This window comes from Pseudorasbora parva, chromosome 22 (genome assembly GCF_024679245.1).
Source record: "Pseudorasbora parva isolate DD20220531a chromosome 22, ASM2467924v1, whole genome shotgun sequence".
Classification (NCBI taxonomy): domain Eukaryota; kingdom Metazoa; phylum Chordata; class Actinopteri; order Cypriniformes; family Gobionidae; genus Pseudorasbora; species Pseudorasbora parva.
Window position 1 is genome coordinate 4,665,486 of NC_090193.1, and position 26,375 is coordinate 4,691,860.

Consider the following 26,375-nt stretch of genomic DNA (forward strand, 5'->3'; position numbering starts at 1 on the left):
TTTTTAAATTTATTTAAATAGATTTCAAAAAAGGGGGTATAGCTCAGTGGTAGAGCATTTGACTGCAGATCAAGAGGTCTCCGGCTCAAATCCGGATGCCCCCTTTGACATGTTCTCTGGTACTTTCATACTAGCCTACTTTCAGACAAGCCAGACATATCTCCATTGTGCTTGCGATATGTCAGGCTTGTTTAAAACAAAGATTTTTTTTTATTTATTTAAATGGTTTTCAAGAAAGGGGGTATAGCTCACTGGTAGAGCATTTGACTGCAGATCAAGAGGTCTCCGGTTCAAATCCGGATGCCCCCTTTGAAATGTTCTCTGGTACTTTTATACTAAAAGAAAGGGGGTATAGCTCAGTGGTAGAGCATTTGACTGCAGATCAAGAGGTCTCTGGTTCAAATCCGGATGCCCCCTTTGACATGTTCTCTGGTACTTTTATACTAGCCTACTTTCAGACAAGCCAGACATATCTCCATTGTGCTTGCGATATGTTAGGCTTGTTTAAAACAAAGATTTTTTTTAAATGTATTTAAATGGTTTTCAAGAAAGGGGGTATAGCTCATTTGTAGAGCATTTGACTGCAGATCAAGAGGTCTCCGGTTCAAATCCGGATGCCCCCTTTAGCCTGACCTAATCTGTTCTGTGGTGCATTTATACTAGCCTACTTTTCGACAAGACAGAAATATCTAAATTGTGTTTCGAGATATGGTTTTCCAGAAAGGGGGTATAGCTCAGTGGTAGAGCATTTGACTGCAGATCAAGAGGTCTCCGGCTCAAATCCGGATGCCGCCTTTGACATGTTCTCTGGTACTTTCATACTAGCCTACTTTCAGACAAGCCAGACATATCTCTATTGTGCTTGCGATATGTCAGGCTTGTTTAAAACAAAGATTTTTTTTATTTATTTAAATGGTTTTCAAGAAAGGGGGTATAGCTCACTGGTAGAGCATTTGACTGCAGATCAAGAGGTCTCCGGTTCAAATCCGGATGCCCCCTTTGACATGTTCTCTGGTACATTTATACTAAAAGAAAGGGGGTATAGCTCAGTGGTAGAGCATTTGACTGCAGATCAAGAGGTCTCCGTTCAAATCCGGATGCCCCCTTTGACATGTTCTCTGGTACTTTTATACTAGCCTACTTTCAGACAAGCCATACATATCTAAATTGTGTTTCATTCAAAGATTTATTTAATTATTTATGTAAGTGGCTTTCCAGAAAGGGGGTATAGCTGAGGGGTAGAGCATTTGCCCTCAGATCAAGAGGTCTCCGGATCAAATCCGGATGCCCCCTTTGACATGTTCTCTGGTACTTTTATTCTAGCCTACTTTCAAACAAACCAGACATATGTCATTTGTGCTTGCTATATGTCAGGCTTGTTGATAACAAAGATATTTTTTAATTTATTTAACTAGTTTTCTAGAAAGGGGGTATAGCTCAGTGGTAGAGCATTTGACTGCAGATCAAGAGGTCCCCGGTTCAAATCTGGATGCCCCCTTTGACATGTTCTCTGGTACTTTTATACTAGCCTACTTTCAGACAAACCAGACATATGTCACTTTTGCTTTCTATATGTCAGGCTTGTTCAAAACAAATATTTTTTAAATTTATTTAAATAGATTTCAAGAAAGGGGGTATAGCTCAGTGGTAGAGCATTTGACTGCAGATCAAGAGGTCTCCGTTCAAATCCGGATGCCCCCTTTGACATGTTCTCTGGTACTTTTATACTAGCCTACTTTCAGACAAGCCATACATATCTAAATTGTGTTTCATTCAAAGATTTATTTAATTATTTATGTAAGTGGCTTTCCAGAAAGGGGGTATAGCTCAGGGGTAGAGCATTTGACTGCAGATCAAGAGGTCTCCGGTTCAAATCCGGATGCCCCCTTTGCCATGTTTTCTGGTACTTTTGTACTAGCCTACATTCAGACAAGCCAGACATATCTCACTTGTGCTTGCGATATGTCAGGCTTGTTTAAAACAAAGATTTTTTATTTATTTATTTAAATGGTTTTCAAGAAAGGGGGTATAGCTCAGTGGTAGAGCATTTGACTGCAGATCAAGAGGTCTCCGGTTCAAATCCGGATGCCCCCTTTGACATGTTCTCTGCTGCTTTTATACTAGCCTACTTTCAGACAAACCAGACATATGTCATTTGTGCTTGCTATATGTCAGGCTTGTTTAAAACAAAGATTTTATAATTTATTTAAATAGTTTAAAAGGAAGGGGGTATAGCTCAGTGGTAGAGCATTTGACTGCAGATCAAGAGGTCTCCGATTCAAATCCGGATGCCCCCTTTGACATGTTCTCTGGTACTTTTATACTAGCCTACTTTCAGACAAGCCAGACATATCTTAATTGTGCTTGCGATATGTCAGGCTTGTTTAAAACAAAGGTTTTTTTTTAAATTTATTTAAATGGTTTTCCAGAAAGGGGGTATAGCTCAGTGGTAGAGCATTTGACTGCAGATCAAGAGGTCTCCGGTTCAAATCCGGATGCCCCCTTCAGCTTGAACAAATCTGTTCTGTGGTTCATTTATACCAGCCTACTTTCAGACAAGCCAGACATATCTCACTTGTCTTTCGAGACAGGATTGTCCAGAAAGGGGGTATAGCTCAGTGGTAGAGCATTTGACTGCAGATCAAGAGGTCTCCGGTTCAAATCCGGATTCCCCCTTTGACATGTTCTCTGGTAGTTTTATACTTGCCTACTTTCAGACAAGCCAGACATATCTCCATTGTGCTTGCGATATGGTAGGCTTGTTTAAAACAAAGATTTTTTTTAAATGTATTTAAATGGTTTTCAAGAAAGGGGGTATAGCTCAGTGGTAGAGCATTTGACTGCAGATCAAGAGGTCTCCGGTTCAAATCCGGATGCCCCCTTTAGCCTGACCTAATCTGTTCTGTGGTGCATTTATACTAGCCTACTTTTCGACAAGACAGAAATATCTAAATTGTGTTTCGAGATATGGTTTTCCAGAAAGGGGGTATAGCTCAGTGGTAGAGCATTTGACTGCAGATCAAGAGGTCTCCGGCTCAAATCCGGATGCCGCCTTTGACATGTTCTCTGGTACTTTCAGACAAAACAGACATATCTCTATTGTGCTTGCGATATGTCAGGCTTGTTTAAAACAAAGATTTTTTATTTATTTATTTAAATGGTTTTCAAGAAAGGGGGTATAGCTCACTGGTAGAGCATTTGACTGCAGGTCAAGAGGTCTCCGGTTTAAATCCGGATGCCCCCTTTGACATGTTCTCTGGTACTTTTATACTAAAAGAAAGGGGGTATAGCTCAGTGGTAGAGCATTTGACTGCAGATCAAGAGGTCTCCGGTTCAAATCCGGATGCCCCCTTTGACATGTTCTCTGGTACTTTTATACTAGCCTACTTTCAGACAAGCCATACATATCTAAATTGTGTTTCATTCAAAGATTTATTTAATTATTTATGTAAGTGGCTTTCCAGAAAGGGGGTATAGCTCAGGGGTAGAGCATTTGACTGCAGATCAAGAGGTCTCCAGTTCAAATCCGGATGCCCCCTTTGCCATGTTTTCTGGTACTTTTGTACTAGCCTACATTCAGACAAGCCAGACATATCTCACTTGTGCTTGCTATATGTCAGGCTTGTTTAAAACAAAGATTTTTTAATTTTATTTAAATGGTTTTCAAAAAAGGGGGTATAGCTCAGTGGTAGAGCATTTGACTGCAGATCAAGAGGTCTCCGGTTCAAATCCGGATGCCCCCTTTGACATGTTCTCTGGTACTTTTATTCTAGCCTACTTTCAAACAAACCAGACATATGTCATTTGTGCTTGCTAAATGTATGGCTTGTTTAAAACAAAGATTTTTTTAATTTATTTAACTTGTTTTCAAGAAAGGGGGTATAGCTCAGTGGTAGAGCATTTGACTGCAGATCAAGAGGTCTCCGGTTCAAATGCGGATGCCCCCTTCAGCTTGAACAAATCTGTTCTGTGGTTCATTTATACCAGCCTACTTTCAGAAAAGCCAGACATATCTCACTTGTCTTTCGAGATAGGATTTTCCAGAAAAGGGGTATAGCTCAGTGGTAGAGCATTTGACTGCAGATCAAGAGGTCTCCGGTTCAAATCTGGATGCCCCCTTTGACATGTTCTCTGGTACTTTTATACTAGCCTACTTTCAGACAAGCCAGACATATCTCCATTGTGCTTGCGATATGTTAGGCTTGTTTAAAACAAAGATTTTTTTTTAAATGTATTTAAATGGTTTTCAAGAAAGGGAGTATAGCTCAGTGGTAGAGCATTTGACTGCAGATCAAGAGGTCTCCGGTTCAAATCCGGATGCCCCCTTTGACATGTTCTCTGGTACTTTTATACTAGCCTACTTTCAGACAAGCCAGACATATCTCCATTGTGCTTGCGATATGTTAGGCTTGTTTAAAACAAAGATTTTTTTTAAATGTATTTAAATGGTTTTCAAGAAAGGGGGTATAGCTCAGTGGTAGAGCATTTGACTGCAGATCAAGAGGTCTCCGGTTCAAATCCGGATGCCCCCTTTAGCCTTTCCTAATCTGTTCTGTGGTGCATTTATACTAGCCTACTTTTCGACAAGACAGAAATATCTAAATTGTGTTTCGAGATATGGTTTTCCAGAAAGGGGGTATAGCTCAGTGGTAGAGCATTTGACTGCAGATCAAGAGGTCTCCGGCTCAAATCCGGATGCCGCCTTTGACATGTTCTCTGGTACTTTCAGACAAAACAGACATATCTCTATTGTGCTTGCGATATGTCAGGCTTGTTTAAAACAAAGATTTTTTATTTATTTATTTAAATGGTTTTCAAGAAAGGGGGTATAGCTCACTGGTAGAGCATTTGACTGCAGGTCAAGAGGTCTCCGGTTCAAATCCGGATGCCCCCTTTGACATGTTCTCTGGTACTTTTATACTGAAAGAAAGGGGGTATAGCTCAGTGGTAGAGCATTTGACTGCAGATCAAGAGGTCTCCGGTTCAAATCTGGATGCCCCCTTTGACATGTTCTCTGGTACTTTTATACTAGCCTACTTTCAGACAAGCCATACATATCTAAATTGTGTTTCATTCAAAGATTTATTTAATTATTTATGTAAGTGGCTTTCCAGAAAGGGGGTATAGCTCAGGGGTAGAGCATTTGACTGCAGATCAAGAGGTCTCCAGTTCAAATCCGGATGCCCCCTTTGCCATGTTTTCTGGTACTTTTGTACTAGCCTACATTCAGACAAGCCAGACATATCTTAATTGTGCTTGCTATATGTCAGGCTTGTTTAAAACAAAGATTTTTTAATTTTATTTAAATAGTTTTCAAAAAAGGGGGTATAGCTCAGTGGTAGAGCATTTGACTGCAGATCAAGAGGTCTCCGGTTCAAATCCGGATGCCCCCTTTGACATGTTCTCTGGTACTTTTATTCTAGCCTACTTTCAAACAAACCAGACATATGTCATTTGTGCTTGCTAAATGTCAGGCTTGTTGATAACAAAGATTTTTTTAATTTATTTAACTAGTTTTCAAGAAAGGGGGTATAGCTCAGTGGTAGAGCATTTGACTGCAGATCAAGAGGTCCCCGGTTCTAATCCAGATGCCCCCTTTAGCTTGACCTAATCTGTCATGTGGTTCATTTATACCAGCCTACTTTCAGACAAGGCATAGATATCTAAATTGTGTTTCATTCAAAGATTTATTTAATTATTTATTTAGGTAACTTTCCAGAGAGGGGGTATAGCTCAGGGGTAGAGCATTTGACTGCAGATCAAGAGGTCTCCGGTTCAAATCCGGATGCCCCCTTTGACATATTCTCTGGTACTTTTATACTAGCCTACTTTCAGACAAACCAGACATATGTCATTTGTGCTTTCTATATGTCAGGCTTGTTTAAAACAAAGATTTTTTAAATTTATTTAAATAGTTTTCAAGAAATGGGGTATAGCTCAGTGGTAGAGCATTTGACTGCAGATCAAGAGGTCTCCGTTCAAATCCGGATGCCCCCTTTGACATGTTCTCTGGTACTTTTATACTAGCCTACTTTCAGACAAGCCATACATATCTAAATTGTGTTTCATTCAAAGATTTATTTAATTATTTATGTAAGTGGCTTTCCAGAAAGGGGGTATAGCTCAGGGGTAGAGCATTTGACTGCAGCTCAACAGGTCTCCGGTTCAAATCCGGATGCCCCCTTTGCCATGTTTTCTGGTACTTTTGTACTAGCCTACATTCAGACAAGCCAGACATATCTCACTTGTGCTTGCGATATGTCAGGCTTGTTTAAAACAAAGATTTTTTTTTTATTTATTTAAATGGTTTTCAAGAAAGGGGGTATAGCTCAGTGGTAGAGCATTTGACAGCAGATCAAGAGGTCTCCGGTTCAAATCCGGATGCCCCCTTTGACATGTTCTCTGCTGCTTTTATACTAGCCTACTTTCAGACAAACCAGACATATGTCATTTCTGCTTGCTATATGTCAGGCTTGTTTAAAACAAAGATTTTATAATTTATTTAAATAGTTTAAAAGGAAGGGGGTATAGCTCAGTGGTAGAGCATTTGACTGCAGATCAAGAGGTCTCCGGTTCAAATCCGGATGCCCCCTTTGACATGTTCTCTGGTACTTTTATACTAGCCTACTTTCAGACAAGCCAGACATATCTTAATTGTGCTTGCGATATGTCAGGCTTGTTTAAAACAAAGGGTTTTTTTTAATTTATTTAAATGGTTTTCCAGAAAGGGGGTATAGCTCAGTTGTAGAGCATTTGACTGCAGATCAAGAGGTCTCCGGTTCAAATGCAGATGCCCCCTTCAGCTTGAACAAATCTGTTCTGTGGTTCATTTATACCAGCCTACTTTCAGAAAAGCCAGACATATCTCACTTGTCTTTCGAGATAGGTTTTCCAGAAATGGGGTATAGCTCAGTGGTAGAGCATTTGACTGCAGATCAAGAGGTCTCCGGTTCAAATCCGGATGCCCCCTTTGACATGTTCTCTGGTACTTTTATACTAGCCTACTTTCAGACAAGCCAGACATATCTCCATTGTGCTTGCGATATGTTAGGCTTGTTTAAAACAAAGATTTCTTCTAAATGTATTTAAATGGTTTTCAAGAAAGGGGGTATAGCTCAGTGGTAGAGCATTTGACTGCAGATCAAGAGGTCTCCGGTTCAAATCCGGATGCCCCCTTTAGCCTGACCTAATCTGTTCTGTGGTGCATTTATACTAGCCTACTTTTCGACAAGACAGAAATATCTAAATTGTGTTTCGAGATATGGTTTTCCAGAAAGGGGGTATAGCTCAGTGATAGAGCATTTGACTGCAGATCAAGAGGTCTCCGGCTCAAATCCGGATGCCGCCTTTGACATGTTCTCTGGTACTTTCATACTAGCCTACTTTCAGACAAAACAGACATATCTCTATTGTGCTTGCGATATGTCAGGCTTGTTTAAAACAAAGATTTTTTTTTTATTTATTTAAATGGTATTCAAGAAAGGGGGTATAGCTCACTGGTAGAGCATTTGACTGCAGATCAAGAGGTCTCCGGTTCAAATCCGGATGCCCCCTTTGACATGTTCTCTGGTACTTTTATACTAAAAGAAAGGGGGTATAGAGCTCAGTGGTAGAGCATTTGACTGCAGATCAAGAGGTCTCCGTTCAAATCCGGATGCCCCCTTTGACATGTTCTCTGGTACTTTTATACTAGCCTACTTTCAGACAAGCCATACATATCTAAATTGTGTTTCATTCAAAGATTTATTTAATTATTTATGTAAGTGGCTTTCCAGAAAGGGGGTATAGCTCAGGGGTAGAGCATTTGACTGCAGATCAAGAGGTCTCCGGTTCAAATCCGGATGCCCCCTTTGACATGTTCTCTGGTACTTTTATTCTAGCCTACTTTCAAACAAACCAGACATATGTCATTTGTGCTTGCTATATGTCAGGCTTGTTGATAACAAAGATTTTTTTAATTTATTTAACTAGTTTTCAAGAAAGGGGGTATAGCTCAGTGGTAGAGCATTTGACTGCAGTTCAAGAGGTCCCCGGTTCAAATCCGGATGCCCCCTTTGACATGTTCTCTAGTACTTTTATACTAGCCTACTTTCAGACAAACCAGACATATGTCATTTGTGCTTTCTATATGTCAGGCTTGTTTAAAACAAATATTTTTTAAATTTATTTAAATAGATTTCAAAAAAGGGGGTATAGCTCAGTGGTAGAGCATTTGACTGCAGATCAAGAGGTCTCCGGCTCAAATCCGGATGCCCCCTTTGACATGTTCTCTGGTACTTTCATACTAGCCTACTTTCAGACAAGCCAGACATATCTCCATTGTGCTTGCGATATGTCAGGCTTGTTTAAAACAAAGATTTTTTTTTATTTATTTAAATGGTTTTCAAGAAAGGGGGTATAGCTCACTGGTAGAGCATTTGACTGCAGATCAAGAGGTCTCCGGTTCAAATCCGGATGCCCCCTTTGAAATGTTCTCTGGTACTTTTATACTAAAAGAAAGGGGGTATAGCTCAGTGGTAGAGCATTTGACTGCAGATCAAGAGGTCTCTGGTTCAAATCCGGATGCCCCCTTTGACATGTTCTCTGGTACTTTTATACTAGCCTACTTTCAGACAAGCCAGACATATCTCCATTGTGCTTGCGATATGTTAGGCTTGTTTAAAACAAAGATTTTTTTTAAATGTATTTAAATGGTTTTCAAGAAAGGGGGTATAGCTCATTTGTAGAGCATTTGACTGCAGATCAAGAGGTCTCCGGTTCAAATCCGGATGCCCCCTTTAGCCTGACCTAATCTGTTCCGTGGTGCATTTATACTAGCCTACTTTTCGACAAGACAGAAATATCTAAATTGTGTTTCGAGATATGGTTTTCCAGAAAGGGGGTATAGCTCAGTGGTAGAGCATTTGACTGCAGATCAAGAGGTCTCCGGCTCAAATCCGGATGCCGCCTTTGACATGTTCTCTGGTACTTTCATACTAGCCTACTTTCAGACAAGCCAGACATATCTCTATTGTGCTTGCGATATGTCAGGCTTGTTTAAAACAAAGATTTTTTTTATTTATTTAAATGGTTTTCAAGAAAGGGGGTATAGCTCACTGGTAGAGCATTTGACTGCAGATCAAGAGGTCTCCGGTTCAAATCCGGATGCCCCCTTTGACATGTTCTCTGGTACATTTATACTAAAAGAAAGGGGGTATAGCTCAGTGGTAGAGCATTTGACTGCAGATCAAGAGGTCTCCGTTCAAATCCGGATGCCCCCTTTGACATGTTCTCTGGTACTTTTATACTAGCCTACTTTCAGACAAGCCATACATATCTAAATTGTGTTTCATTCAAAGATTTATTTAATTATTTATGTAAGTGGCTTTCCAGAAAGGGGGTATAGCTGAGGGGTAGAGCATTTGCCCTCAGATCAAGAGGTCTCCGGATCAAATCCGGATGCCCCCTTTGACATGTTCTCTGGTACTTTTATTCTAGCCTACTTTCAAACAAACCAGACATATGTCATTTGTGCTTGCTATATGTCAGGCTTGTTGATAACAAAGATATTTTTTAATTTATTTAACTAGTTTTCTAGAAAGGGGGTATAGCTCAGTGGTAGAGCATTTGACTGCAGATCAAGAGGTCCCCGGTTCAAATCTGGATGCCCCCTTTGACATGTTCTCTGGTACTTTTATACTAGCCTACTTTCAGACAAACCAGACATATGTCACTTTTGCTTTCTATATGTCAGGCTTGTTCAAAACAAATATTTTTTAAATTTATTTAAATAGATTTCAAGAAAGGGGGTATAGCTCAGTGGTAGAGCATTTGACTGCAGATCAAGAGGTCTCCGTTCAAATCCGGATGCCCCCTTTGACATGTTCTCTGGTACTTTTATACTAGCCTACTTTCAGACAAGCCATACATATCTAAATTGTGTTTCATTCAAAGATTTATTTAATTATTTATGTAAGTGGCTTTCCAGAAAGGGGGTATAGCTCAGGGGTAGAGCATTTGACTGCAGATCAAGAGGTCTCCGGTTCAAATCCGGATGCCCCCTTTGCCATGTTTTCTGGTACTTTTGTACTAGCCTACATTCAGACAAGCCAGACATATCTCACTTGTGCTTGCGATATGTCAGGCTTGTTTAAAACAAAGATTTTTTATTTATTTATTTAAATGGTTTTCAAGAAAGGGGGTATAGCTCAGTGGTAGAGCATTTGACTGCAGATCAAGAGGTCTCCGGTTCAAATCCGGATGCCCCCTTTGACATGTTCTCTGCTGCTTTTATACTAGCCTACTTTCAGACAAACCAGACATATGTCATTTGTGCTTGCTATATGTCAGGCTTGTTTAAAACAAAGATTTTATAATTTATTTAAATAGTTTAAAAGGAAGGGGGTATAGCTCAGTGGTAGAGCATTTGACTGCAGATCAAGAGGTCTCCGATTCAAATCCGGATGCCCCCTTTGACATGTTCTCTGGTACTTTTATACTAGCCTACTTTCAGACAAGCCAGACATATCTTAATTGTGCTTGCGATATGTCAGGCTTGTTTAAAACAAAGGTTTTTTTTTAAATTTATTTAAATGGTTTTCCAGAAAGGGGGTATAGCTCAGTGGTAGAGCATTTGACTGCAGATCAAGAGGTCTCCGGTTCAAATCCGGATGCCCCCTTCAGCTTGAACAAATCTGTTCTGTGGTTCATTTATACCAGCCTACTTTCAGACAAGCCAGACATATCTCACTTGTCTTTCGAGACAGGATTGTCCAGAAAGGGGGTATAGCTCAGTGGTAGAGCATTTGACTGCAGATCAAGAGGTCTCCGGTTCAAATCCGGATTCCCCCTTTGACATGTTCTCTGGTAGTTTTATACTTGCCTACTTTCAGACAAGCCAGACATATCTCCATTGTGCTTGCGATATGGTAGGCTTGTTTAAAACAAAGATTTTTTTTAAATGTATTTAAATGGTTTTCAAGAAAGGGGGTATAGCTCAGTGGTAGAGCATTTGACTGCAGATCAAGAGGTCTCCGGTTCAAATCCGGATGCCCCCTTTAGCCTGACCTAATCTGTTCTGTGGTGCATTTATACTAGCCTACTTTTCGACAAGACAGAAATATCTAAATTGTGTTTCGAGATATGGTTTTCCAGAAAGGGGGTATAGCTCAGTGGTAGAGCATTTGACTGCAGATCAAGAGGTCTCCGGCTCAAATCCGGATGCCGCCTTTGACATGTTCTCTGGTACTTTCAGACAAAACAGACATATCTCTATTGTGCTTGCGATATGTCAGGCTTGTTTAAAACAAAGATTTTTTATTTATTTATTTAAATGGTTTTCAAGAAAGGGGGTATAGCTCACTGGTAGAGCATTTGACTGCAGGTCAAGAGGTCTCCGGTTTAAATCCGGATGCCCCCTTTGACATGTTCTCTGGTACTTTTATACTAAAAGAAAGGGGGTATAGCTCAGTGGTAGAGCATTTGACTGCAGATCAAGAGGTCTCCGGTTCAAATCCGGATGCCCCCTTTGACATGTTCTCTGGTACTTTTATACTAGCCTACTTTCAGACAAGCCATACATATCTAAATTGTGTTTCATTCAAAGATTTATTTAATTATTTATGTAAGTGGCTTTCCAGAAAGGGGGTATAGCTCAGGGGTAGAGCATTTGACTGCAGATCAAGAGGTCTCCAGTTCAAATCCGGATGCCCCCTTTGCCATGTTTTCTGGTACTTTTGTACTAGCCTACATTCAGACAAGCCAGACATATCTCACTTGTGCTTGCTATATGTCAGGCTTGTTTAAAACAAAGATTTTTTAATTTTATTTAAATGGTTTTCAAAAAAGGGGGTATAGCTCAGTGGTAGAGCATTTGACTGCAGATCAAGAGGTCTCCGGTTCAAATCCGGATGCCCCCTTTGACATGTTCTCTGGTACTTTTATTCTAGCCTACTTTCAAACAAACCAGACATATGTCATTTGTGCTTGCTAAATGTATGGCTTGTTTAAAACAAAGATTTTTTTAATTTATTTAACTTGTTTTCAAGAAAGGGGGTATAGCTCAGTGGTAGAGCATTTGACTGCAGATCAAGAGGTCTCCGGTTCAAATGCGGATGCCCCCTTCAGCTTGAACAAATCTGTTCTGTGGTTCATTTATACCAGCCTACTTTCAGAAAAGCCAGACATATCTCACTTGTCTTTCGAGATAGGATTTTCCAGAAATGGGGTATAGCTCAGTGGTAGAGCATTTGACTGCAGATCAAGAGGTCTCCGGTTCAAATCTGGATGCCCCCTTTGACATGTTCTCTGGTACTTTTATACTAGCCTACTTTCAGACAAGCCAGACATATCTCCATTGTGCTTGCGATATGTTAGGCTTGTTTAAAACAAAGATTTTTTTTTAAATGTATTTAAATGGTTTTCAAGAAAGGGAGTATAGCTCAGTGGTAGAGCATTTGACTGCAGATCAAGAGGTCTCCGGTTCAAATCCGGATGCCCCCTTTGACATGTTCTCTGGTACTTTTATACTAGCCTACTTTCAGACAAGCCAGACATATCTCCATTGTGCTTGCGATATGTTAGGCTTGTTTAAAACAAAGATTTTTTTTAAATGTATTTAAATGGTTTTCAAGAAAGGGGGTATAGCTCAGTGGTAGAGCATTTGACTGCAGATCAAGAGGTCTCCGGTTCAAATCCGGATGCCCCCTTTAGCCTTTCCTAATCTGTTCTGTGGTGCATTTATACTAGCCTACTTTTCGACAAGACAGAAATATCTAAATTGTGTTTCGAGATATGGTTTTCCAGAAAGGGGGTATAGCTCAGTGGTAGAGCATTTGACTGCAGATCAAGAGGTCTCCGGCTCAAATCCGGATGCCGCCTTTGACATGTTCTCTGGTACTTTCAGACAAAACAGACATATCTCTATTGTGCTTGCGATATGTCAGGCTTGTTTAAAACAAAGATTTTTTATTTATTTATTTAAATGTTTTCAAGAAAGGGGGTATAGCTCACTGGTAGAGCATTTGACTGCAGGTCAAGAGGTCTCCGGTTCAAATCCGGATGCCCCCTTTGACATGTTCTCTGGTACTTTTATACTGAAAGAAAGGGGGTATAGCTCAGTGGTAGAGCATTTGACTGCAGATCAAGAGGTCTCCGGTTCAAATCTGGATGCCCCCTTTGACATGTTCTCTGGTACTTTTATACTAGCCTACTTTCAGACAAGCCATACATATCTAAATTGTGTTTCATTCAAAGATTTATTTAATTATTTATGTAAGTGGCTTTCCAGAAAGGGGGTATAGCTCAGGGGTAGAGCATTTGACTGCAGATCAAGAGGTCTCCAGTTCAAATCCGGATGCCCCCTTTGCCATGTTTTCTGGTACTTTTGTACTAGCCTACATTCAGACAAGCCAGACATATCTTAATTGTGCTTGCTATATGTCAGGCTTGTTTAAAACAAAGATTTTTTAATTTTATTTAAATAGTTTTCAAAAAAGGGGGTATAGCTCAGTGGTCGAGCATTTGACTGCAGATCAAGAGGTCTCCGGTTCAAATCCGGATGCCCCCTTTGACATGTTCTCTGGTACTTTTATTCTAGCCTACTTTCAAACAAACCAGACATATGTCATTTGTGCTTGCTAAATGTCAGGCTTGTTGATAACAAAGATTTTTTTAATTTATTTAACTAGTTTTCAAGAAAGGGGGTATAGCTCAGTGGTAGAGCATTTGACTGCAGATCAAGAGGTCCCCGGTTCTAATCCAGATGCCCCCTTTAGCTTGACCTAATCTGTCATGTGGTTCATTTATACCAGCCTACTTTCAGACAAGGCATAGATATCTAAATTGTGTTTCATTCAAAGATTTATTTAATTATTTATTTAGGTAACTTTCCAGAGAGGGGGTATAGCTCAGGGGTAGAGCATTTGACTGCAGATCAAGAGGTCTCCGGTTCAAATCCGGATGCCCCCTTTGACATATTCTCTGGTACTTTTATACTAGCCTACTTTCAGACAAACCAGACATATGTCATTTGTGCTTTCTATATGTCAGGCTTGTTTAAAACAAAGATTTTTTAAATTTATTTAAATAGTTTTCAAGAAATGGGGTATAGCTCAGTGGTAGAGCATTTGACTGCAGATCAAGAGGTCTCCGTTCAAATCCGGAGGCCCCCTTTGACATGTTCTCTGGTACTTTTATACTAGCCTACTTTCAGACAAGCCATACATATCTAAATTGTGTTTCATTCAAAGATTTATTTAATTATTTATGTAAGTGGCTTTCTAGAAAGGGGGTATAGCTCAGGGGTAGAGCATTTGACTGCAGCTCAACAGGTCTCCGGTTCAAATCCGGATGCCCCCTTTGCCATGTTTTCTGGTACTTTTGTACTAGCCTACATTCAGACAAGCCAGACATATCTCACTTGTGCTTGCGATATGTCAGGCTTGTTTAAAACAAAGATTTTTTTTTTATTTATTTAAATGGTTTTCAAGAAAGGGGGTATAGCTCAGTGGTAGAGCATTTGACAGCAGATCAAGAGGTCTCCGGTTCAAATCCGGATGCCCCCTTTGACATGTTCTCTGCTGCTTTTATACTAGCCTACTTTCAGACAAACCAGACATATGTCATTTCTGCTTGCTATATGTCAGGCTTGTTTAAAACAAAGATTTTATAATTTATTTAAATAGTTTAAAAGGAAGGGGGTATAGCTCAGTGGTAGAGCATTTGACTGCAGATCAAGAGGTCTCCGGTTCAAATCCGGATGCCCCCTTTGACATGTTCTCTGGCACTTTTATACTAGCCTACTTTCAGACAAGCCAGACATATCTTAATTGTGCTTGCGATATGTCAGGCTTGTTTAAAACAAAGGGTTTTTTTAAATTTATTTAAATGGTTTTCCAGAAAGGGGGTATAGCTCAGTGGTAGAGCATTTGACTGCAGATCAAGAGGTCTCCGGTTCAAATGTGGATGCCCCCTTCAGCTTGAACAAATCTGTTCTGTGGTTCATTTATACCAGCCTACTTTCAGAAAAGCCAGACATATCTCACTTGTCTTTCGAGATAGGATTTTCCAGAAATGGGGTATAGCTCAGTGGTAGAGCATTTGACTGCAGATCAAGAGGTCTCCGGTTCAAATCTGGATGCCCCCTTTGACATGTTCTCTGGTACTTTTATACTAGCCTACTTTCAGACAAGCCAGACATATCTCCATTGTGCTTGCGATATGTTAGGCTTGTTTAAAACAAAGATTTTTTTTAAATGTATTTAAATGGTTTTCAAGAAAGGGAGTATAGCTCAGTGGTAGAGCATTTGACTGCAGATCAAGAGGTCTCCTGTTCAAATCCGGATGCCCCCTTTGACATGTTCTCTGGTACTTTTATACTAGCCTACTTTCAGACAAGCCAGACATATCTCCATTGTGCTTGCGATATGTTAGGCTTGTTTAAAACAAAGATTTTTTTTAAATGTATTTAAATGGTTTTCAAGAAAGGGGGTATAGCTCAGTGGTAGAGCATTTGACTGCAGATCAAGAGGTCTCCGGTTCAAATCCGGATGCCCCCTTTAGCCTGTCCTAATCTGTTCTGTGGTGCATTTATACTAGCCTACTTTTCGACAAGACAGAAATATCTAAATTGTGTTTCGAGATATGGTTTTCCAGAAAGGGGGTATAGCTCAGTGGTAGAGCATTTGACTGCAGATCAAGAGATCTCCGGCTCAAATCCGGATGCCGCCTTTGACATGTTCTCTGGTACTTTCATACTAGCCTACTTTCAGACAAAACAGCCATACCTCTATTGTGCTTGCGATATGTCAGGCTTGTTTAAAACAAAGATTTTTTAATTTTATTTAAATAGTTTTCAAGAAAGGGGGTATAGCTCAGTGGTAGAGCATTTGACTGCAGATCAAGAGGTCTCCGGTTCAAATCCGGATGCCCCCTTTAGCCTGACCTAATCTGTTCTGTGGTGCATTTATACTAGCCTACTTTTCGACAAGACAGAAATATCTAAATTGTGTTTCGAGATATGGTTTTTCAGAAAGGGGGTATAGCTCAGTGCTAGAGCATTTGACTGCAGATCAAGAGGTCTCCGGCTCAAATCCGGATGCCCCCTTTGACATGTTCTCTGGTACTTTTATACTAGCCTACTTTCAGACAAGCCAGACATATCTCCATTGTGCTTGCGATATGTTAGGCTTGTTTAAAACAAAGATTTTTTTTAAATGTATTTAAATGGTTTTCAAGAAAGGGGGTATAGCTCAGTGGTAGAGCATTTGACTGCAGATCAAGAGGTCTCCGGTTCAAATCCGGATGCCCCCTTTAGCCTGTCCTTATCTGTTCTGTGGTGCATTTATACTAGCCTACTTTTCGACAAGACAGAAATATCTAAATTGTGTTTCGAGATATGGTTTTCCAGAAAGGGGGTATAGCTCAGTGGTAGAGCATTTGACTGCAGATCAAGAGGTCTCCGGCTCAAATCCGGATGCCGCCTTTGACATGTTCTCTGGTACTTTCATACTAGCCTACTTTCAGACAAAACAGACATATCTCTATTGTGCTTGCGATATGTCAGGCTTGTTTAAAACAAAGATTTTTTAATTTTTTTAAATAGTTTTCAAGAAAGGGGGTATAGCTCAGTGGTAGAGCATTTGACTGCAGATCAAGAGGTCTCCGGTTCAAATCCGGATGCCCCCTTTAGCCTGACCTAATCTGTTCTGTGGTGCATTTATACTAGCCTACTTTTCGACAAGACAGAAATATCTAAATTGTGTTTCGAGATATGGTTTTTCAGAAAGGGGGTATAGCTCAGTGCTAGAGCATTTGACTGCAGATCAAGAGGTCTCCGGCTCAAATCCGGATGCCCCCTTTGACATGTTCTCTGGTACTTTCATACTAGCCTACTTTCAGACAAGCCAGACATATCTCCATTGTGCTTGCGATATGTCAGGCTTGTTTAAAACAAAGATTTTTTTTTATTTATTTAAATGGTTTTCAAGAAAGGGGGTATAGCTCACTGGTAGAGCATTTGACTGCAGATCAAGAGGTCTCCGGTTCAAATCCGGATGCCCCCTTTGAAATGTTCTCTGGTACTTTTATACTAAAAGAAAGGGGGTATAGCTCAGTGGTAGAGCATTTGACTGCAGATCAAGAGGTCTCTGGTTCAAATCCGGATGCCCCCTTTGACATGTTCTCTGGTACTTTTATACTAGCCTACTTTCAGACAAGCCAGACATATCTCCATTGTGCTTGCGATATGTTAGGCTTGTTTAAAACAAAGATTTTTTTTAAATGTATTTAAATGGTTTTCAAGAAAGGGGGTATAGCTCAGTGGTAGAGCATTTGACTGCAGATCAAGAGGTCTCCGGTTCAAATCCGGATGCCCCCTTTAGCCTGACCTAATCTGTTCTGTGGTGCATTTATACTAGCCTACTTTTCGACAAGACAGAAATATCTAAATTGTGTTTCGAGATATGGTTTTCCAGAAAGGGGGTATAGCTCAGTGGTAGAGCATTTGACTGCAGATCAAGAGGTCTCCGGCTCAAATCCGGATGCCGCCTTTGACATGTTCTCTGGTACTTTTATACTAAAAGAAAGGGGGTATAGCTCAGTGGTAGAGCATTTGACTGCAGATCAAGAGGTCTCCGTTCAAATCCGGATGCCCCCTTTGACATGTTCTCTGGTACTTTTATACTAGCCTACTTTCAGACAAGCCATACATATCTAAATTGTGTTTCATTCAAAGATTTATTTAATTATTTATGTAAGTGGCTTTCTAGAAAGGGGGTATAGCTCAGGGGTAGAGCATTTGACTGCAGATCAAGAGGTCTCCAGTTCAAATCCGGATGCCCCCTTTGCCATGTTTTCTGGTACTTTTGTACTAGCCTACATTCAGACAAGCCAGACATATCTCACTTGTGCTTGCTATATGTCAGGCTTGTTTAAAACAAAGATTTTTTAATTTTTCTTAAATAGTTTTCAAAAAAGGGGGTATAGCTCAGTGGTAGAGCATTTGACTGCAGATCAAGAGGTCTCCGGTTCAAATCCGGATGCCCCCTTTGACATGTTCTGTGGTACTTTTATTCTAGCCTACTTTCAAACAAACCAGACATATGTCATTTGTGCTTGCTAAATGTCAGGCTTGTTGATAACAAAGATTTTTTTAATTTATTTAACTAGTTTTCAAGAAAGGGGGTATAGCTCAGTGGTAGAGCATTTGACTGCAGATCAAGAGGTCCCCGGTTCAAATCCGGATGCCCCCTTTGACATGTTCTCTGGTACTTTTATACTAGCCTACTTTCAGACAAACCAGACATATGTCATTTGTGCTTTCTATATGTCAGGCTTGTTTAAAACAAATATTTTTAAAATTTATTTAAATAGTTTTCAAGAAAGGGGGTATAGCTCAGTGGTAGAGAATTTGACTGCAGCTCAAGAGGTCTCCGGCTCAAATCCGGATGCCCCCTTTGACATGTTCTCTGGTACTTTCTTACTAGCCTACTTTCAGACAAGCCAGACATATCTCCATTGTGCTTGCGATATGTCAGGCTTGTTTAAAACAAAGATTTTTTTTTTATTTATTTAAATGGTTTTCAAGAAAGGGGGTATAGCTCACTGGTAGAGCATTTGACTGCAGATCAAGAGGTCTCCGGTTCAAATCCGGATGCCCCCTTTGACATGTTCTCTGGTACTTTTATACTAAAAGAAAGGGGGTATAGCTCAGTGGTAGAGCATTTGACTGCAGATCAAGAGGTCTCCGTTGAAATCCGGATGCCCCCTTTGACATGTTCTCTGGTACTTTTATACTAGCCTACTTTCAGACAAGCCATACATATCTAAATTGTGTTTCATTCAAAGATTTATTTAAATATTTATGTAAGTGGCTTTCCAGAAAGGGGGTTTAGCTGAGGGGTAGAGCATTTGACTTCAGATCAAGAGGTCTCCAGTTCAAATCCGGATGCCCCCTTTGCCATGTTTTCTGGTACTTTTGTACTAGCCTACATTCAGACAAGCCAGACATATCTCACTTGTGCTTGCTATATGTCAGGCTTGTTTAAAACAAAGATTTTTTAATTTTATTTAAATAGTTTTCAAGAAAGGGGGTATAGCTCAGTGGTAGAGCATTTGACTGCAGATCAAGAGGTCTCCGGTTCAAATCCGGATGCCCCCTTTGACATGTTCTCTGGTACTTTTATTCTAGCCTACTTTCAAACAAACCAGACATATGTCATTTGTGCTTGCTAAATGTCAGGCTTGTTGATAACAAAGATTTTTTTAATTTATTTAACTAGTTTTCAAGAAAGGGGGTATAGCTCAGTGGTAGAGCATTTGACTGCAGATCAAGAGGTCCCCGGTTCTAATCCAGATGCCCCCTTTAGCTTGACCTAATCTGTCATGTGGTTCATTTATACCAGCCTACTTTCAGACAAGCCATAGACATCTAAATTGTGTTTCATTCAAAGATTTATTTAATTATTTATTTAGTTAGCTTTCCAGAGAGGGGGTATAGCTCAGGGGTAGAGCATTTGACTGCAGATCAAGAGGTCTCCGGTTCAAATCCGGATGCCCCCTTTGACATGTTCTCTGGTACTTTTATACTAGCCTACTTTCAGACAAACCAGACATATGTCATTTGTGCTTTCTATATGTCAGGCTTGTTTAAAACAAAGATTTTTTAAATTTATTTAAATAGTTTTCAAGAAAGGGGGTATAGCTCAGTGGTAGAGCATTTGACTGCAGATCAAGAGGTCTCCGGTTCAAATCCGGATGCCCCCTTCAGCTTGAACAAATCTGTTCTGTGGTTCATTTATACCAGCCTACTTTCAGACAAGCCAGACATATCTCACTTGTCTTTCGAGACATATGTCATTTCTCCTTGCTATATGTCAGGCTTGTTTAAAACAAAGATTTTATAATTTATTTAAATAGTTTAAAAGGAAGGGGGTATAGCTCAGTGGTAGAGCATTTGACTGCAGATCAAGAGGTCTCCGGTTCAAATCCGGATGCCCCCTTTGACATGTTCTCTGGTACTTTTGTACTAAAAGAAAGGGGGTATAGCTCAATGGTAGAGCATTTGACTGCAGATCAAGAGGTCTCCGGTTCAAATCCGGATGCCCCCTTTGACATGTTCTCTGGTACTTTTATACTTGCCTACTTTCAGACAAGCCAGACATATCTCCATTGTGCTTGCGATATGTTAGGCTTGTTTAAAACAAAGATTTTTTTTAAATGTATTTAAATGGTTTTCAAGAAAGGGGGTATAGCTCAGTGGTAGAGCATTTGACTGCAGATCAAGAGGTCTCCGGTTCAAATCCGGATGCCCCCTTTAGCCTGACCTAATCTGTTCTGTGGTGCATTTATACTAGCCTACTTTTCGACAAGACAGAAATATCTAAATTGTGTTTCGAGATATGGTTTTTCTGAAAGGGGGTATAGCTCAGTGGTAGAGCATTTGACTGCACATCAAGAGGTCTCCGGCTCAAATCCGGATGCCCCCTTGACATGTTCTCTGGTACTTTCATACTAGCCTACTTTCAGACAAGCCAGACATATCCCCATTGTGCTTGCGATATGTCAGGCTTGTTTAAAACAAAGATTTTTTTTAAATTTATTTAAATGGTTTTCAAGAAAGGGGGTATAGCTCACTGGTAGAGCATTTGACTGCAGGTCAAGAGGTCTCCGGTTCAAATCCGGATGCCCCCTTTGACATGTTCTCTGGTACTTTTATACTGAAAGAAAGGGGGTATAGCTCAGTGGTAGAGCATTTGACTGCAGATCAAGAGGTCTCCGGTTCAAATCTGGATGCCCCCTTTGACATGTTCTCTGGTACTTTTATACTAGCCTACTTTCAGACAAGCCATACATATCTAAATTGTGTTTCATTCAAAGATTTATTTAATTATTTATGTAAGTGGCTTTCCAGAAAGGGGGTATAGCTCAGGGGTAGAGCATTTGACTGCAGATCAAGAGGTCTCCAGTTCAAATCCGGATGCCCCCTTTGCCATGTTTTCTGGTACTTTTGTACTAGCCTACATTCAGACAAGCCAGACATATCTTAATTGTGCTTGCTATATGTCAGGCTTGTTTAAAACAAAGATTTTTTAATTTTATTTAAATAGTTTTCAAAAAAGGGGGTATAGCTCAGTGGTAGAGCATTTGACTGCAGATCAAGAGGTCTCCGGTTCAAATCCGGATGCCCCCTTTGACATGTTCTCTGGTACTTTTATTCTAGCCTACTTTCAAACAAACCAGACATATGTCATTTGTGCTTGCTAAATGTCAGGCTTGTTGATAACAAAGATTTTTTTAATTTATTTAACTAGTTTTCAAGAAAGGGGGTATAGCTCAGTGGTAGAGCATTTGACTGCAGATCAAGAGGTCCCCGGTTCTAATCCAGATGCCCCCTTTAGCTTGACCTAATCTGTCATGTGGTTCATTTATACCAGCCTACTTTCAGACAAGGCATAGATATCTAAATTGTGTTTCATTCAAAGATTTATTTAATTATTTATTTAGGTAACTTTCCAGAGAGGGGGTATAGCTCAGGGGTAGAGCATTTGACTGCAGATCAAGAGGTCTCCGGTTCAAATCCGGATGCCCCCTTTGACATATTCTCTGGTACTTTTATACTAGCCTACTTTCAGACAAACCAGACATATGTCATTTGTGCTTTCTATATGTCAGGCTTGTTTAAAACAAAGATTTTTTAAATTTATTTAAATAGTTTTCAAGAAATGGGGTATAGCTCAGTGGTAGAGCATTTGACTGCAGATCAAGAGGTCTCCGTTCAAATCCGGAGGCCCCCTTTGACATGTTCTCTGGTACTTTTATACTAGCCTACTTTCAGACAAGCCATACATATCTAAATTGTGTTTCATTCAAAGATTTATTTAATTATTTATGTAAGTGGCTTTCTAGAAAGGGGGTATAGCTCAGGGGTAGAGCATTTGACTGCAGCTCAACAGGTCTCCGGTTCAAATCCGGATGCCCCCTTTGCCATGTTTTCTGGTACTTTTGTACTAGCCTACATTCAGACAAGCCAGACATATCTCACTTGTGCTTGCGATATGTCAGGCTTGTTTAAAACAAAGATTTTTTTTTTATTTATTTAAATGGTTTTCAAGAAAGGGGGTATAGCTCAGTGGTAGAGCATTTGACAGCAGATCAAGAGGTCTCCGGTTCAAATCCGGATGCCCCCTTTGACATGTTCTCTGCTGCTTTTATACTAGCCTACTTTCAGACAAACCAGACATATGTCATTTCTGCTTGCTATATGTCAGGCTTGTTTAAAACAAAGATTTTATAATTTATTTAAATAGTTTAAAAGGAAGGGGGTATAGCTCAGTGGTAGAGCATTTGACTGCAGATCAAGAGGTCTCCGGTTCAAATCCGGATGCCCCCTTTGACATGTTCTCTGGCACTTTTATACTAGCCTACTTTCAGACAAGCCAGACATATCTTAATTGTGCTTGCGATATGTCAGGCTTGTTTAAAACAAAGGGTTTTTTTAAATTTATTTAAATGGTTTTCCAGAAAGGGGGTATAGCTCAGTGGTAGAGCATTTGACTGCAGATCAAGAGGTCTCCGGTTCAAATGTGGATGCCCCCTTCAGCTTGAACAAATCTGTTCTGTGGTTCATTTATACCAGCCTACTTTCAGAAAAGCCAGACATATCTCACTTGTCTTTCGAGATAGGATTTTCCAGAAATGGGGTATAGCTCAGTGGTAGAGCATTTGACTGCAGATCAAGAGGTCTCCGGTTCAAATCTGGATGCCCCCTTTGACATGTTCTCTGGTACTTTTATACTAGCCTACTTTCAGACAAGCCAGACATATCTCCATTGTGCTTGCGATATGTTAGGCTTGTTTAAAACAAAGATTTTTTTTAAATGTATTTAAATGGTTTTCAAGAAAGGGAGTATAGCTCAGTGGTAGAGCATTTGACTGCAGATCAAGAGGTCTCCTGTTCAAATCCGGATGCCCCCTTTGACATGTTCTCTGGTACTTTTATACTAGCCTACTTTCAGACAAGCCAGACATATCTCCATTGTGCTTGCGATATGTTAGGCTTGTTTAAAACAAAGATTTTTTTTAAATGTATTTAAATGGTTTTCAAGAAAGGGGGTATAGCTCAGTGGTAGAGCATTTGACTGCAGATCAAGAGGTCTCCGGTTCAAATCCGGATGCCCCCTTTAGCCTGTCCTAATCTGTTCTGTGGTGCATTTATACTAGCCTACTTTTCGACAAGACAGAAATATCTAAATTGTGTTTCGAGATATGGTTTTCCAGAAAGGGGGTATAGCTCAGTGGTAGAGCATTTGACTGCAGATCAAGAGATCTCCGGCTCAAATCCGGATGCCGCCTTTGACATGTTCTCTGGTACTTTCATACTAGCCTACTTTCAGACAAAACAGCCATACCTCTATTGTGCTTGCGATATGTCAGGCTTGTTTAAAACAAAGATTTTTTAATTTTATTTAAATAGTTTTCAAGAAAGGGGGTATAGCTCAGTGGTAGAGCATTTGACTGCAGATCAAGAGGTCTCCGGTTCAAATCCGGATGCCCCCTTTAGCCTGACCTAATCTGTTCTGTGGTGCATTTATACTAGCCTACTTTTCGACAAGACAGAAATATCTAAATTGTGTTTCGAGATATGGTTTTTCAGAAAGGGGGTATAGCTCAGTGCTAGAGCATTTGACTGCAGATCAAGAGGTCTCCGGCTCAAATCCGGATGCCCCCTTTGACATGTTCTCTGGTACTTTTATACTAGCCTACTTTCAGACAAGCCAGACATATCTCCATTGTGCTTGCGATATGTTAGGCTTGTTTAAAACAAAGATTTTTTTTAAATGTATTTAAATGGTTTTCAAGAAAGGGGGTATAGCTCAGTGGTAGAGCATTTGACTGCAGATCAAGAGGTCTCCGGTTCAAATCCGGATGCCCCCTTTAGCCTGTCCTTATCTGTTCTGTGGTGCATTTATACTAGCCTACTTTTCGACAAGACAGAAATATCTAAATTGTGTTTCGAGATATGGTTTTCCAGAAAGGGGGTATAGCTCAGTGGTAGAGCATTTGACTGCAGATCAAGAGGTCTCCGGCTCAAATCCGGATGCCGCCTTTGACATGTTCTCTGGTACTTTCATACTAGCCTACTTTCAGACAAAACAGACATATCTCTATTGTGCTTGCGATATGTCAGGCTTGTTTAAAACAAAGATTTTTTAATTTTTTTAAATAGTTTTCAAGAAAGGGGGTATAGCTCAGTGGTAGAGCATTTGACTGCAGATCAAGAGGTCTCCGGTTCAAATCCGGATGCCCCCTTTAGCCTGACCTAATCTGTTCTGTGGTGCATTTATACTAGCCTACTTTTCGACAAGACAGAAATATCTAAATTGTGTTTCGAGATATGGTTTTTCAGAAAGGGGGTATAGCTCAGTGCTAGAGCATTTGACTGCAGATCAAGAGGTCTCCGGCTCAAATCCGGATGCCCCCTTTGACATGTTCTCTGGTACTTTCATACTAGCCTACTTTCAGACAAGCCAGACATATCTCCATTGTGCTTGCGATATGTCAGGCTTGTTTAAAACAAAGATTTTTTTTTATTTATTTAAATGGTTTTCAAGAAAGGGGGTATAGCTCACTGGTAGAGCATTTGACTGCAGATCAAGAGGTCTCCGGTTCAAATCCGGATGCCCCCTTTGAAATGTTCTCTGGTACTTTTATACTAAAAGAAAGGGGGTATAGCTCAGTGGTAGAGCATTTGACTGCAGATCAAGAGGTCTCTGGTTCAAATCCGGATGCCCCCTTTGACATGTTCTCTGGTACTTTTATACTAGCCTACTTTCAGACAAGCCAGACATATCTCCATTGTGCTTGCGATATGTTAGGCTTGTTTAAAACAAAGATTTTTTTTAAATGTATTTAAATGGTTTTCAAGAAAGGGGGTATAGCTCAGTGGTAGAGCATTTGACTGCAGATCAAGAGGTCTCCGGTTCAAATCCGGATGCCCCCTTTAGCCTGACCTAATCTGTTCTGTGGTGCATTTATACTAGCCTACTTTTCGACAAGACAGAAATATCTAAATTGTGTTTCGAGATATGGTTTTCCAGAAAGGGGGTATAGCTCAGTGGTAGAGCATTTGACTGCAGATCAAGAGGTCTCCGGCTCAAATCCGGATGCCGCCTTTGACATGTTCTCTGGTACTTTTATACTAAAAGAAAGGGGGTATAGCTCAGTGGTAGAGCATTTGACTGCAGATCAAGAGGTCTCCGTTCAAATCCGGATGCCCCCTTTGACATGTTCTCTGGTACTTTTATACTAGCCTACTTTCAGACAAGCCATACATATCTAAATTGTGTTTCATTCAAAGATTTATTTAATTATTTATGTAAGTGGCTTTCTAGAAAGGGGGTATAGCTCAGGGGTAGAGCATTTGACTGCAGATCAAGAGGTCTCCAGTTCAAATCCGGATGCCCCCTTTGCCATGTTTTCTGGTACTTTTGTACTAGCCTACATTCAGACAAGCCAGACATATCTCACTTGTGCTTGCTATATGTCAGGCTTGTTTAAAACAAAGATTTTTTAATTTTTCTTAAATAGTTTTCAAAAAAGGGGGTATAGCTCAGTGGTAGAGCATTTGACTGCAGATCAAGAGGTCTCCGGTTCAAATCCGGATGCCCCCTTTGACATGTTCTGTGGTACTTTTATTCTAGCCTACTTTCAAACAAACCAGACATATGTCATTTGTGCTTGCTAAATGTCAGGCTTGTTGATAACAAAGATTTTTTTAATTTATTTAACTAGTTTTCAAGAAAGGGGGTATAGCTCAGTGGTAGAGCATTTGACTGCAGATCAAGAGGTCCCCGGTTCAAATCCGGATGCCCCCTTTGACATGTTCTCTGGTACTTTTATACTAGCCTACTTTCAGACAAACCAGACATATGTCATTTGTGCTTTCTATATGTCAGGCTTGTTTAAAACAAATATTTTTAAAATTTATTTAAATAGTTTTCAAGAAAGGGGGTATAGCTCAGTGGTAGAGAATTTGACTGCAGCTCAAGAGGTCTCCGGCTCAAATCCGGATGCCCCCTTTGACATGTTCTCTGGTACTTTCTTACTAGCCTACTTTCAGACAAGCCAGACATATCTCCATTGTGCTTGCGATATGTCAGGCTTGTTTAAAACAAAGATTTTTTTTTTATTTATTTAAATGGTTTTCAAGAAAGGGGGTATAGCTCACTGGTAGAGCATTTGACTGCAGATCAAGAGGTCTCCGGTTCAAATCCGGATGCCCCCTTTGACATGTTCTCTGGTACTTTTATACTAAAAGAAAGGGGGTATAGCTCAGTGGTAGAGCATTTGACTGCAGATCAAGAGGTCTCCGTTGAAATCCGGATGCCCCCTTTGAC

General features: G+C 40.1%; 59 non-coding genes across 59 annotated transcripts; all 59 read left to right on the forward strand.

Moving 5' to 3' along the window:
- The first annotated feature begins 32 nt into the window (after nucleotides 1–32).
- Nucleotides 33–104, forward strand: trnac-gca (transfer RNA cysteine (anticodon GCA)). Its single transcript has one exon. It is a non-coding gene; the product is annotated as a tRNA-Cys (tRNA).
- A 241-nt stretch (nucleotides 105–345) lies between these two features.
- trnac-gca (transfer RNA cysteine (anticodon GCA)) lies at nucleotides 346–417 on the forward strand. The gene has a single exon. It is a non-coding gene; the product is annotated as a tRNA-Cys (tRNA).
- Nucleotides 418–1,816: 1,399 nt separating this feature from the next.
- On the forward strand, nucleotides 1,817–1,888 carry trnac-gca (transfer RNA cysteine (anticodon GCA)). The gene has a single exon. It is a non-coding gene; the product is annotated as a tRNA-Cys (tRNA).
- Nucleotides 1,889–2,022: 134 nt separating this feature from the next.
- Nucleotides 2,023–2,094, forward strand: trnac-gca (transfer RNA cysteine (anticodon GCA)). Its single transcript has one exon. It is a non-coding gene; the product is annotated as a tRNA-Cys (tRNA).
- A 338-nt stretch (nucleotides 2,095–2,432) lies between these two features.
- Nucleotides 2,433–2,504, forward strand: trnac-gca (transfer RNA cysteine (anticodon GCA)). Its single transcript has one exon. It is a non-coding gene; the product is annotated as a tRNA-Cys (tRNA).
- A 100-nt stretch (nucleotides 2,505–2,604) lies between these two features.
- Nucleotides 2,605–2,676, forward strand: trnac-gca (transfer RNA cysteine (anticodon GCA)). Its single transcript has one exon. It is a non-coding gene; the product is annotated as a tRNA-Cys (tRNA).
- A 134-nt stretch (nucleotides 2,677–2,810) lies between these two features.
- Nucleotides 2,811–2,882, forward strand: trnac-gca (transfer RNA cysteine (anticodon GCA)). The gene has a single exon. It is a non-coding gene; the product is annotated as a tRNA-Cys (tRNA).
- A 398-nt stretch (nucleotides 2,883–3,280) lies between these two features.
- On the forward strand, nucleotides 3,281–3,352 carry trnac-gca (transfer RNA cysteine (anticodon GCA)). The gene has a single exon. It is a non-coding gene; the product is annotated as a tRNA-Cys (tRNA).
- A 319-nt stretch (nucleotides 3,353–3,671) lies between these two features.
- Nucleotides 3,672–3,743, forward strand: trnac-gca (transfer RNA cysteine (anticodon GCA)). Its single transcript has one exon. It is a non-coding gene; the product is annotated as a tRNA-Cys (tRNA).
- Nucleotides 3,744–4,254: 511 nt separating this feature from the next.
- Nucleotides 4,255–4,326, forward strand: trnac-gca (transfer RNA cysteine (anticodon GCA)). The gene has a single exon. It is a non-coding gene; the product is annotated as a tRNA-Cys (tRNA).
- Nucleotides 4,327–4,460: 134 nt separating this feature from the next.
- Nucleotides 4,461–4,532, forward strand: trnac-gca (transfer RNA cysteine (anticodon GCA)). Its single transcript has one exon. It is a non-coding gene; the product is annotated as a tRNA-Cys (tRNA).
- Nucleotides 4,533–4,930: 398 nt separating this feature from the next.
- trnac-gca (transfer RNA cysteine (anticodon GCA)) lies at nucleotides 4,931–5,002 on the forward strand. Its single transcript has one exon. It is a non-coding gene; the product is annotated as a tRNA-Cys (tRNA).
- A 319-nt stretch (nucleotides 5,003–5,321) lies between these two features.
- Nucleotides 5,322–5,393, forward strand: trnac-gca (transfer RNA cysteine (anticodon GCA)). Its single transcript has one exon. It is a non-coding gene; the product is annotated as a tRNA-Cys (tRNA).
- A 329-nt stretch (nucleotides 5,394–5,722) lies between these two features.
- trnac-gca (transfer RNA cysteine (anticodon GCA)) lies at nucleotides 5,723–5,794 on the forward strand. Its single transcript has one exon. It is a non-coding gene; the product is annotated as a tRNA-Cys (tRNA).
- A 727-nt stretch (nucleotides 5,795–6,521) lies between these two features.
- On the forward strand, nucleotides 6,522–6,593 carry trnac-gca (transfer RNA cysteine (anticodon GCA)). Its single transcript has one exon. It is a non-coding gene; the product is annotated as a tRNA-Cys (tRNA).
- Nucleotides 6,594–7,104: 511 nt separating this feature from the next.
- trnac-gca (transfer RNA cysteine (anticodon GCA)) lies at nucleotides 7,105–7,176 on the forward strand. The gene has a single exon. It is a non-coding gene; the product is annotated as a tRNA-Cys (tRNA).
- Nucleotides 7,177–7,778: 602 nt separating this feature from the next.
- trnac-gca (transfer RNA cysteine (anticodon GCA)) lies at nucleotides 7,779–7,850 on the forward strand. Its single transcript has one exon. It is a non-coding gene; the product is annotated as a tRNA-Cys (tRNA).
- A 132-nt stretch (nucleotides 7,851–7,982) lies between these two features.
- trnac-gca (transfer RNA cysteine (anticodon GCA)) lies at nucleotides 7,983–8,054 on the forward strand. Its single transcript has one exon. It is a non-coding gene; the product is annotated as a tRNA-Cys (tRNA).
- Nucleotides 8,055–8,186: 132 nt separating this feature from the next.
- On the forward strand, nucleotides 8,187–8,258 carry trnac-gca (transfer RNA cysteine (anticodon GCA)). The gene has a single exon. It is a non-coding gene; the product is annotated as a tRNA-Cys (tRNA).
- A 241-nt stretch (nucleotides 8,259–8,499) lies between these two features.
- On the forward strand, nucleotides 8,500–8,571 carry trnac-gca (transfer RNA cysteine (anticodon GCA)). Its single transcript has one exon. It is a non-coding gene; the product is annotated as a tRNA-Cys (tRNA).
- A 1,399-nt stretch (nucleotides 8,572–9,970) lies between these two features.
- Nucleotides 9,971–10,042, forward strand: trnac-gca (transfer RNA cysteine (anticodon GCA)). The gene has a single exon. It is a non-coding gene; the product is annotated as a tRNA-Cys (tRNA).
- Nucleotides 10,043–10,176: 134 nt separating this feature from the next.
- On the forward strand, nucleotides 10,177–10,248 carry trnac-gca (transfer RNA cysteine (anticodon GCA)). The gene has a single exon. It is a non-coding gene; the product is annotated as a tRNA-Cys (tRNA).
- A 338-nt stretch (nucleotides 10,249–10,586) lies between these two features.
- Nucleotides 10,587–10,658, forward strand: trnac-gca (transfer RNA cysteine (anticodon GCA)). The gene has a single exon. It is a non-coding gene; the product is annotated as a tRNA-Cys (tRNA).
- A 100-nt stretch (nucleotides 10,659–10,758) lies between these two features.
- trnac-gca (transfer RNA cysteine (anticodon GCA)) lies at nucleotides 10,759–10,830 on the forward strand. Its single transcript has one exon. It is a non-coding gene; the product is annotated as a tRNA-Cys (tRNA).
- A 134-nt stretch (nucleotides 10,831–10,964) lies between these two features.
- On the forward strand, nucleotides 10,965–11,036 carry trnac-gca (transfer RNA cysteine (anticodon GCA)). The gene has a single exon. It is a non-coding gene; the product is annotated as a tRNA-Cys (tRNA).
- A 398-nt stretch (nucleotides 11,037–11,434) lies between these two features.
- trnac-gca (transfer RNA cysteine (anticodon GCA)) lies at nucleotides 11,435–11,506 on the forward strand. Its single transcript has one exon. It is a non-coding gene; the product is annotated as a tRNA-Cys (tRNA).
- A 319-nt stretch (nucleotides 11,507–11,825) lies between these two features.
- On the forward strand, nucleotides 11,826–11,897 carry trnac-gca (transfer RNA cysteine (anticodon GCA)). The gene has a single exon. It is a non-coding gene; the product is annotated as a tRNA-Cys (tRNA).
- Nucleotides 11,898–12,408: 511 nt separating this feature from the next.
- On the forward strand, nucleotides 12,409–12,480 carry trnac-gca (transfer RNA cysteine (anticodon GCA)). The gene has a single exon. It is a non-coding gene; the product is annotated as a tRNA-Cys (tRNA).
- A 134-nt stretch (nucleotides 12,481–12,614) lies between these two features.
- Nucleotides 12,615–12,686, forward strand: trnac-gca (transfer RNA cysteine (anticodon GCA)). The gene has a single exon. It is a non-coding gene; the product is annotated as a tRNA-Cys (tRNA).
- Nucleotides 12,687–13,083: 397 nt separating this feature from the next.
- On the forward strand, nucleotides 13,084–13,155 carry trnac-gca (transfer RNA cysteine (anticodon GCA)). The gene has a single exon. It is a non-coding gene; the product is annotated as a tRNA-Cys (tRNA).
- Nucleotides 13,156–13,474: 319 nt separating this feature from the next.
- Nucleotides 13,475–13,546, forward strand: trnac-gca (transfer RNA cysteine (anticodon GCA)). Its single transcript has one exon. It is a non-coding gene; the product is annotated as a tRNA-Cys (tRNA).
- A 329-nt stretch (nucleotides 13,547–13,875) lies between these two features.
- On the forward strand, nucleotides 13,876–13,947 carry trnac-gca (transfer RNA cysteine (anticodon GCA)). The gene has a single exon. It is a non-coding gene; the product is annotated as a tRNA-Cys (tRNA).
- A 727-nt stretch (nucleotides 13,948–14,674) lies between these two features.
- trnac-gca (transfer RNA cysteine (anticodon GCA)) lies at nucleotides 14,675–14,746 on the forward strand. Its single transcript has one exon. It is a non-coding gene; the product is annotated as a tRNA-Cys (tRNA).
- Nucleotides 14,747–15,464: 718 nt separating this feature from the next.
- On the forward strand, nucleotides 15,465–15,536 carry trnac-gca (transfer RNA cysteine (anticodon GCA)). The gene has a single exon. It is a non-coding gene; the product is annotated as a tRNA-Cys (tRNA).
- Nucleotides 15,537–15,840: 304 nt separating this feature from the next.
- On the forward strand, nucleotides 15,841–15,912 carry trnac-gca (transfer RNA cysteine (anticodon GCA)). The gene has a single exon. It is a non-coding gene; the product is annotated as a tRNA-Cys (tRNA).
- A 306-nt stretch (nucleotides 15,913–16,218) lies between these two features.
- Nucleotides 16,219–16,290, forward strand: trnac-gca (transfer RNA cysteine (anticodon GCA)). Its single transcript has one exon. It is a non-coding gene; the product is annotated as a tRNA-Cys (tRNA).
- A 303-nt stretch (nucleotides 16,291–16,593) lies between these two features.
- Nucleotides 16,594–16,665, forward strand: trnac-gca (transfer RNA cysteine (anticodon GCA)). Its single transcript has one exon. It is a non-coding gene; the product is annotated as a tRNA-Cys (tRNA).
- Nucleotides 16,666–17,078: 413 nt separating this feature from the next.
- Nucleotides 17,079–17,150, forward strand: trnac-gca (transfer RNA cysteine (anticodon GCA)). The gene has a single exon. It is a non-coding gene; the product is annotated as a tRNA-Cys (tRNA).
- A 134-nt stretch (nucleotides 17,151–17,284) lies between these two features.
- On the forward strand, nucleotides 17,285–17,356 carry trnac-gca (transfer RNA cysteine (anticodon GCA)). The gene has a single exon. It is a non-coding gene; the product is annotated as a tRNA-Cys (tRNA).
- Nucleotides 17,357–17,954: 598 nt separating this feature from the next.
- On the forward strand, nucleotides 17,955–18,026 carry trnac-gca (transfer RNA cysteine (anticodon GCA)). Its single transcript has one exon. It is a non-coding gene; the product is annotated as a tRNA-Cys (tRNA).
- Nucleotides 18,027–18,158: 132 nt separating this feature from the next.
- Nucleotides 18,159–18,230, forward strand: trnac-gca (transfer RNA cysteine (anticodon GCA)). The gene has a single exon. It is a non-coding gene; the product is annotated as a tRNA-Cys (tRNA).
- Nucleotides 18,231–19,066: 836 nt separating this feature from the next.
- Nucleotides 19,067–19,138, forward strand: trnac-gca (transfer RNA cysteine (anticodon GCA)). Its single transcript has one exon. It is a non-coding gene; the product is annotated as a tRNA-Cys (tRNA).
- A 329-nt stretch (nucleotides 19,139–19,467) lies between these two features.
- Nucleotides 19,468–19,539, forward strand: trnac-gca (transfer RNA cysteine (anticodon GCA)). Its single transcript has one exon. It is a non-coding gene; the product is annotated as a tRNA-Cys (tRNA).
- Nucleotides 19,540–19,671: 132 nt separating this feature from the next.
- On the forward strand, nucleotides 19,672–19,743 carry trnac-gca (transfer RNA cysteine (anticodon GCA)). Its single transcript has one exon. It is a non-coding gene; the product is annotated as a tRNA-Cys (tRNA).
- Nucleotides 19,744–19,907: 164 nt separating this feature from the next.
- On the forward strand, nucleotides 19,908–19,979 carry trnac-gca (transfer RNA cysteine (anticodon GCA)). Its single transcript has one exon. It is a non-coding gene; the product is annotated as a tRNA-Cys (tRNA).
- A 36-nt stretch (nucleotides 19,980–20,015) lies between these two features.
- On the forward strand, nucleotides 20,016–20,087 carry trnac-gca (transfer RNA cysteine (anticodon GCA)). The gene has a single exon. It is a non-coding gene; the product is annotated as a tRNA-Cys (tRNA).
- Nucleotides 20,088–20,221: 134 nt separating this feature from the next.
- trnac-gca (transfer RNA cysteine (anticodon GCA)) lies at nucleotides 20,222–20,293 on the forward strand. The gene has a single exon. It is a non-coding gene; the product is annotated as a tRNA-Cys (tRNA).
- Nucleotides 20,294–20,706: 413 nt separating this feature from the next.
- On the forward strand, nucleotides 20,707–20,778 carry trnac-gca (transfer RNA cysteine (anticodon GCA)). Its single transcript has one exon. It is a non-coding gene; the product is annotated as a tRNA-Cys (tRNA).
- Nucleotides 20,779–21,097: 319 nt separating this feature from the next.
- On the forward strand, nucleotides 21,098–21,169 carry trnac-gca (transfer RNA cysteine (anticodon GCA)). The gene has a single exon. It is a non-coding gene; the product is annotated as a tRNA-Cys (tRNA).
- Nucleotides 21,170–21,498: 329 nt separating this feature from the next.
- On the forward strand, nucleotides 21,499–21,570 carry trnac-gca (transfer RNA cysteine (anticodon GCA)). The gene has a single exon. It is a non-coding gene; the product is annotated as a tRNA-Cys (tRNA).
- Nucleotides 21,571–22,297: 727 nt separating this feature from the next.
- Nucleotides 22,298–22,369, forward strand: trnac-gca (transfer RNA cysteine (anticodon GCA)). The gene has a single exon. It is a non-coding gene; the product is annotated as a tRNA-Cys (tRNA).
- Nucleotides 22,370–23,087: 718 nt separating this feature from the next.
- On the forward strand, nucleotides 23,088–23,159 carry trnac-gca (transfer RNA cysteine (anticodon GCA)). Its single transcript has one exon. It is a non-coding gene; the product is annotated as a tRNA-Cys (tRNA).
- Nucleotides 23,160–23,463: 304 nt separating this feature from the next.
- On the forward strand, nucleotides 23,464–23,535 carry trnac-gca (transfer RNA cysteine (anticodon GCA)). Its single transcript has one exon. It is a non-coding gene; the product is annotated as a tRNA-Cys (tRNA).
- Nucleotides 23,536–23,841: 306 nt separating this feature from the next.
- Nucleotides 23,842–23,913, forward strand: trnac-gca (transfer RNA cysteine (anticodon GCA)). Its single transcript has one exon. It is a non-coding gene; the product is annotated as a tRNA-Cys (tRNA).
- A 303-nt stretch (nucleotides 23,914–24,216) lies between these two features.
- Nucleotides 24,217–24,288, forward strand: trnac-gca (transfer RNA cysteine (anticodon GCA)). The gene has a single exon. It is a non-coding gene; the product is annotated as a tRNA-Cys (tRNA).
- A 413-nt stretch (nucleotides 24,289–24,701) lies between these two features.
- Nucleotides 24,702–24,773, forward strand: trnac-gca (transfer RNA cysteine (anticodon GCA)). The gene has a single exon. It is a non-coding gene; the product is annotated as a tRNA-Cys (tRNA).
- A 134-nt stretch (nucleotides 24,774–24,907) lies between these two features.
- trnac-gca (transfer RNA cysteine (anticodon GCA)) lies at nucleotides 24,908–24,979 on the forward strand. The gene has a single exon. It is a non-coding gene; the product is annotated as a tRNA-Cys (tRNA).
- A 598-nt stretch (nucleotides 24,980–25,577) lies between these two features.
- On the forward strand, nucleotides 25,578–25,649 carry trnac-gca (transfer RNA cysteine (anticodon GCA)). Its single transcript has one exon. It is a non-coding gene; the product is annotated as a tRNA-Cys (tRNA).
- Nucleotides 25,650–25,781: 132 nt separating this feature from the next.
- trnac-gca (transfer RNA cysteine (anticodon GCA)) lies at nucleotides 25,782–25,853 on the forward strand. Its single transcript has one exon. It is a non-coding gene; the product is annotated as a tRNA-Cys (tRNA).
- Nucleotides 25,854–26,375: the final 522 nt, after the last annotated feature.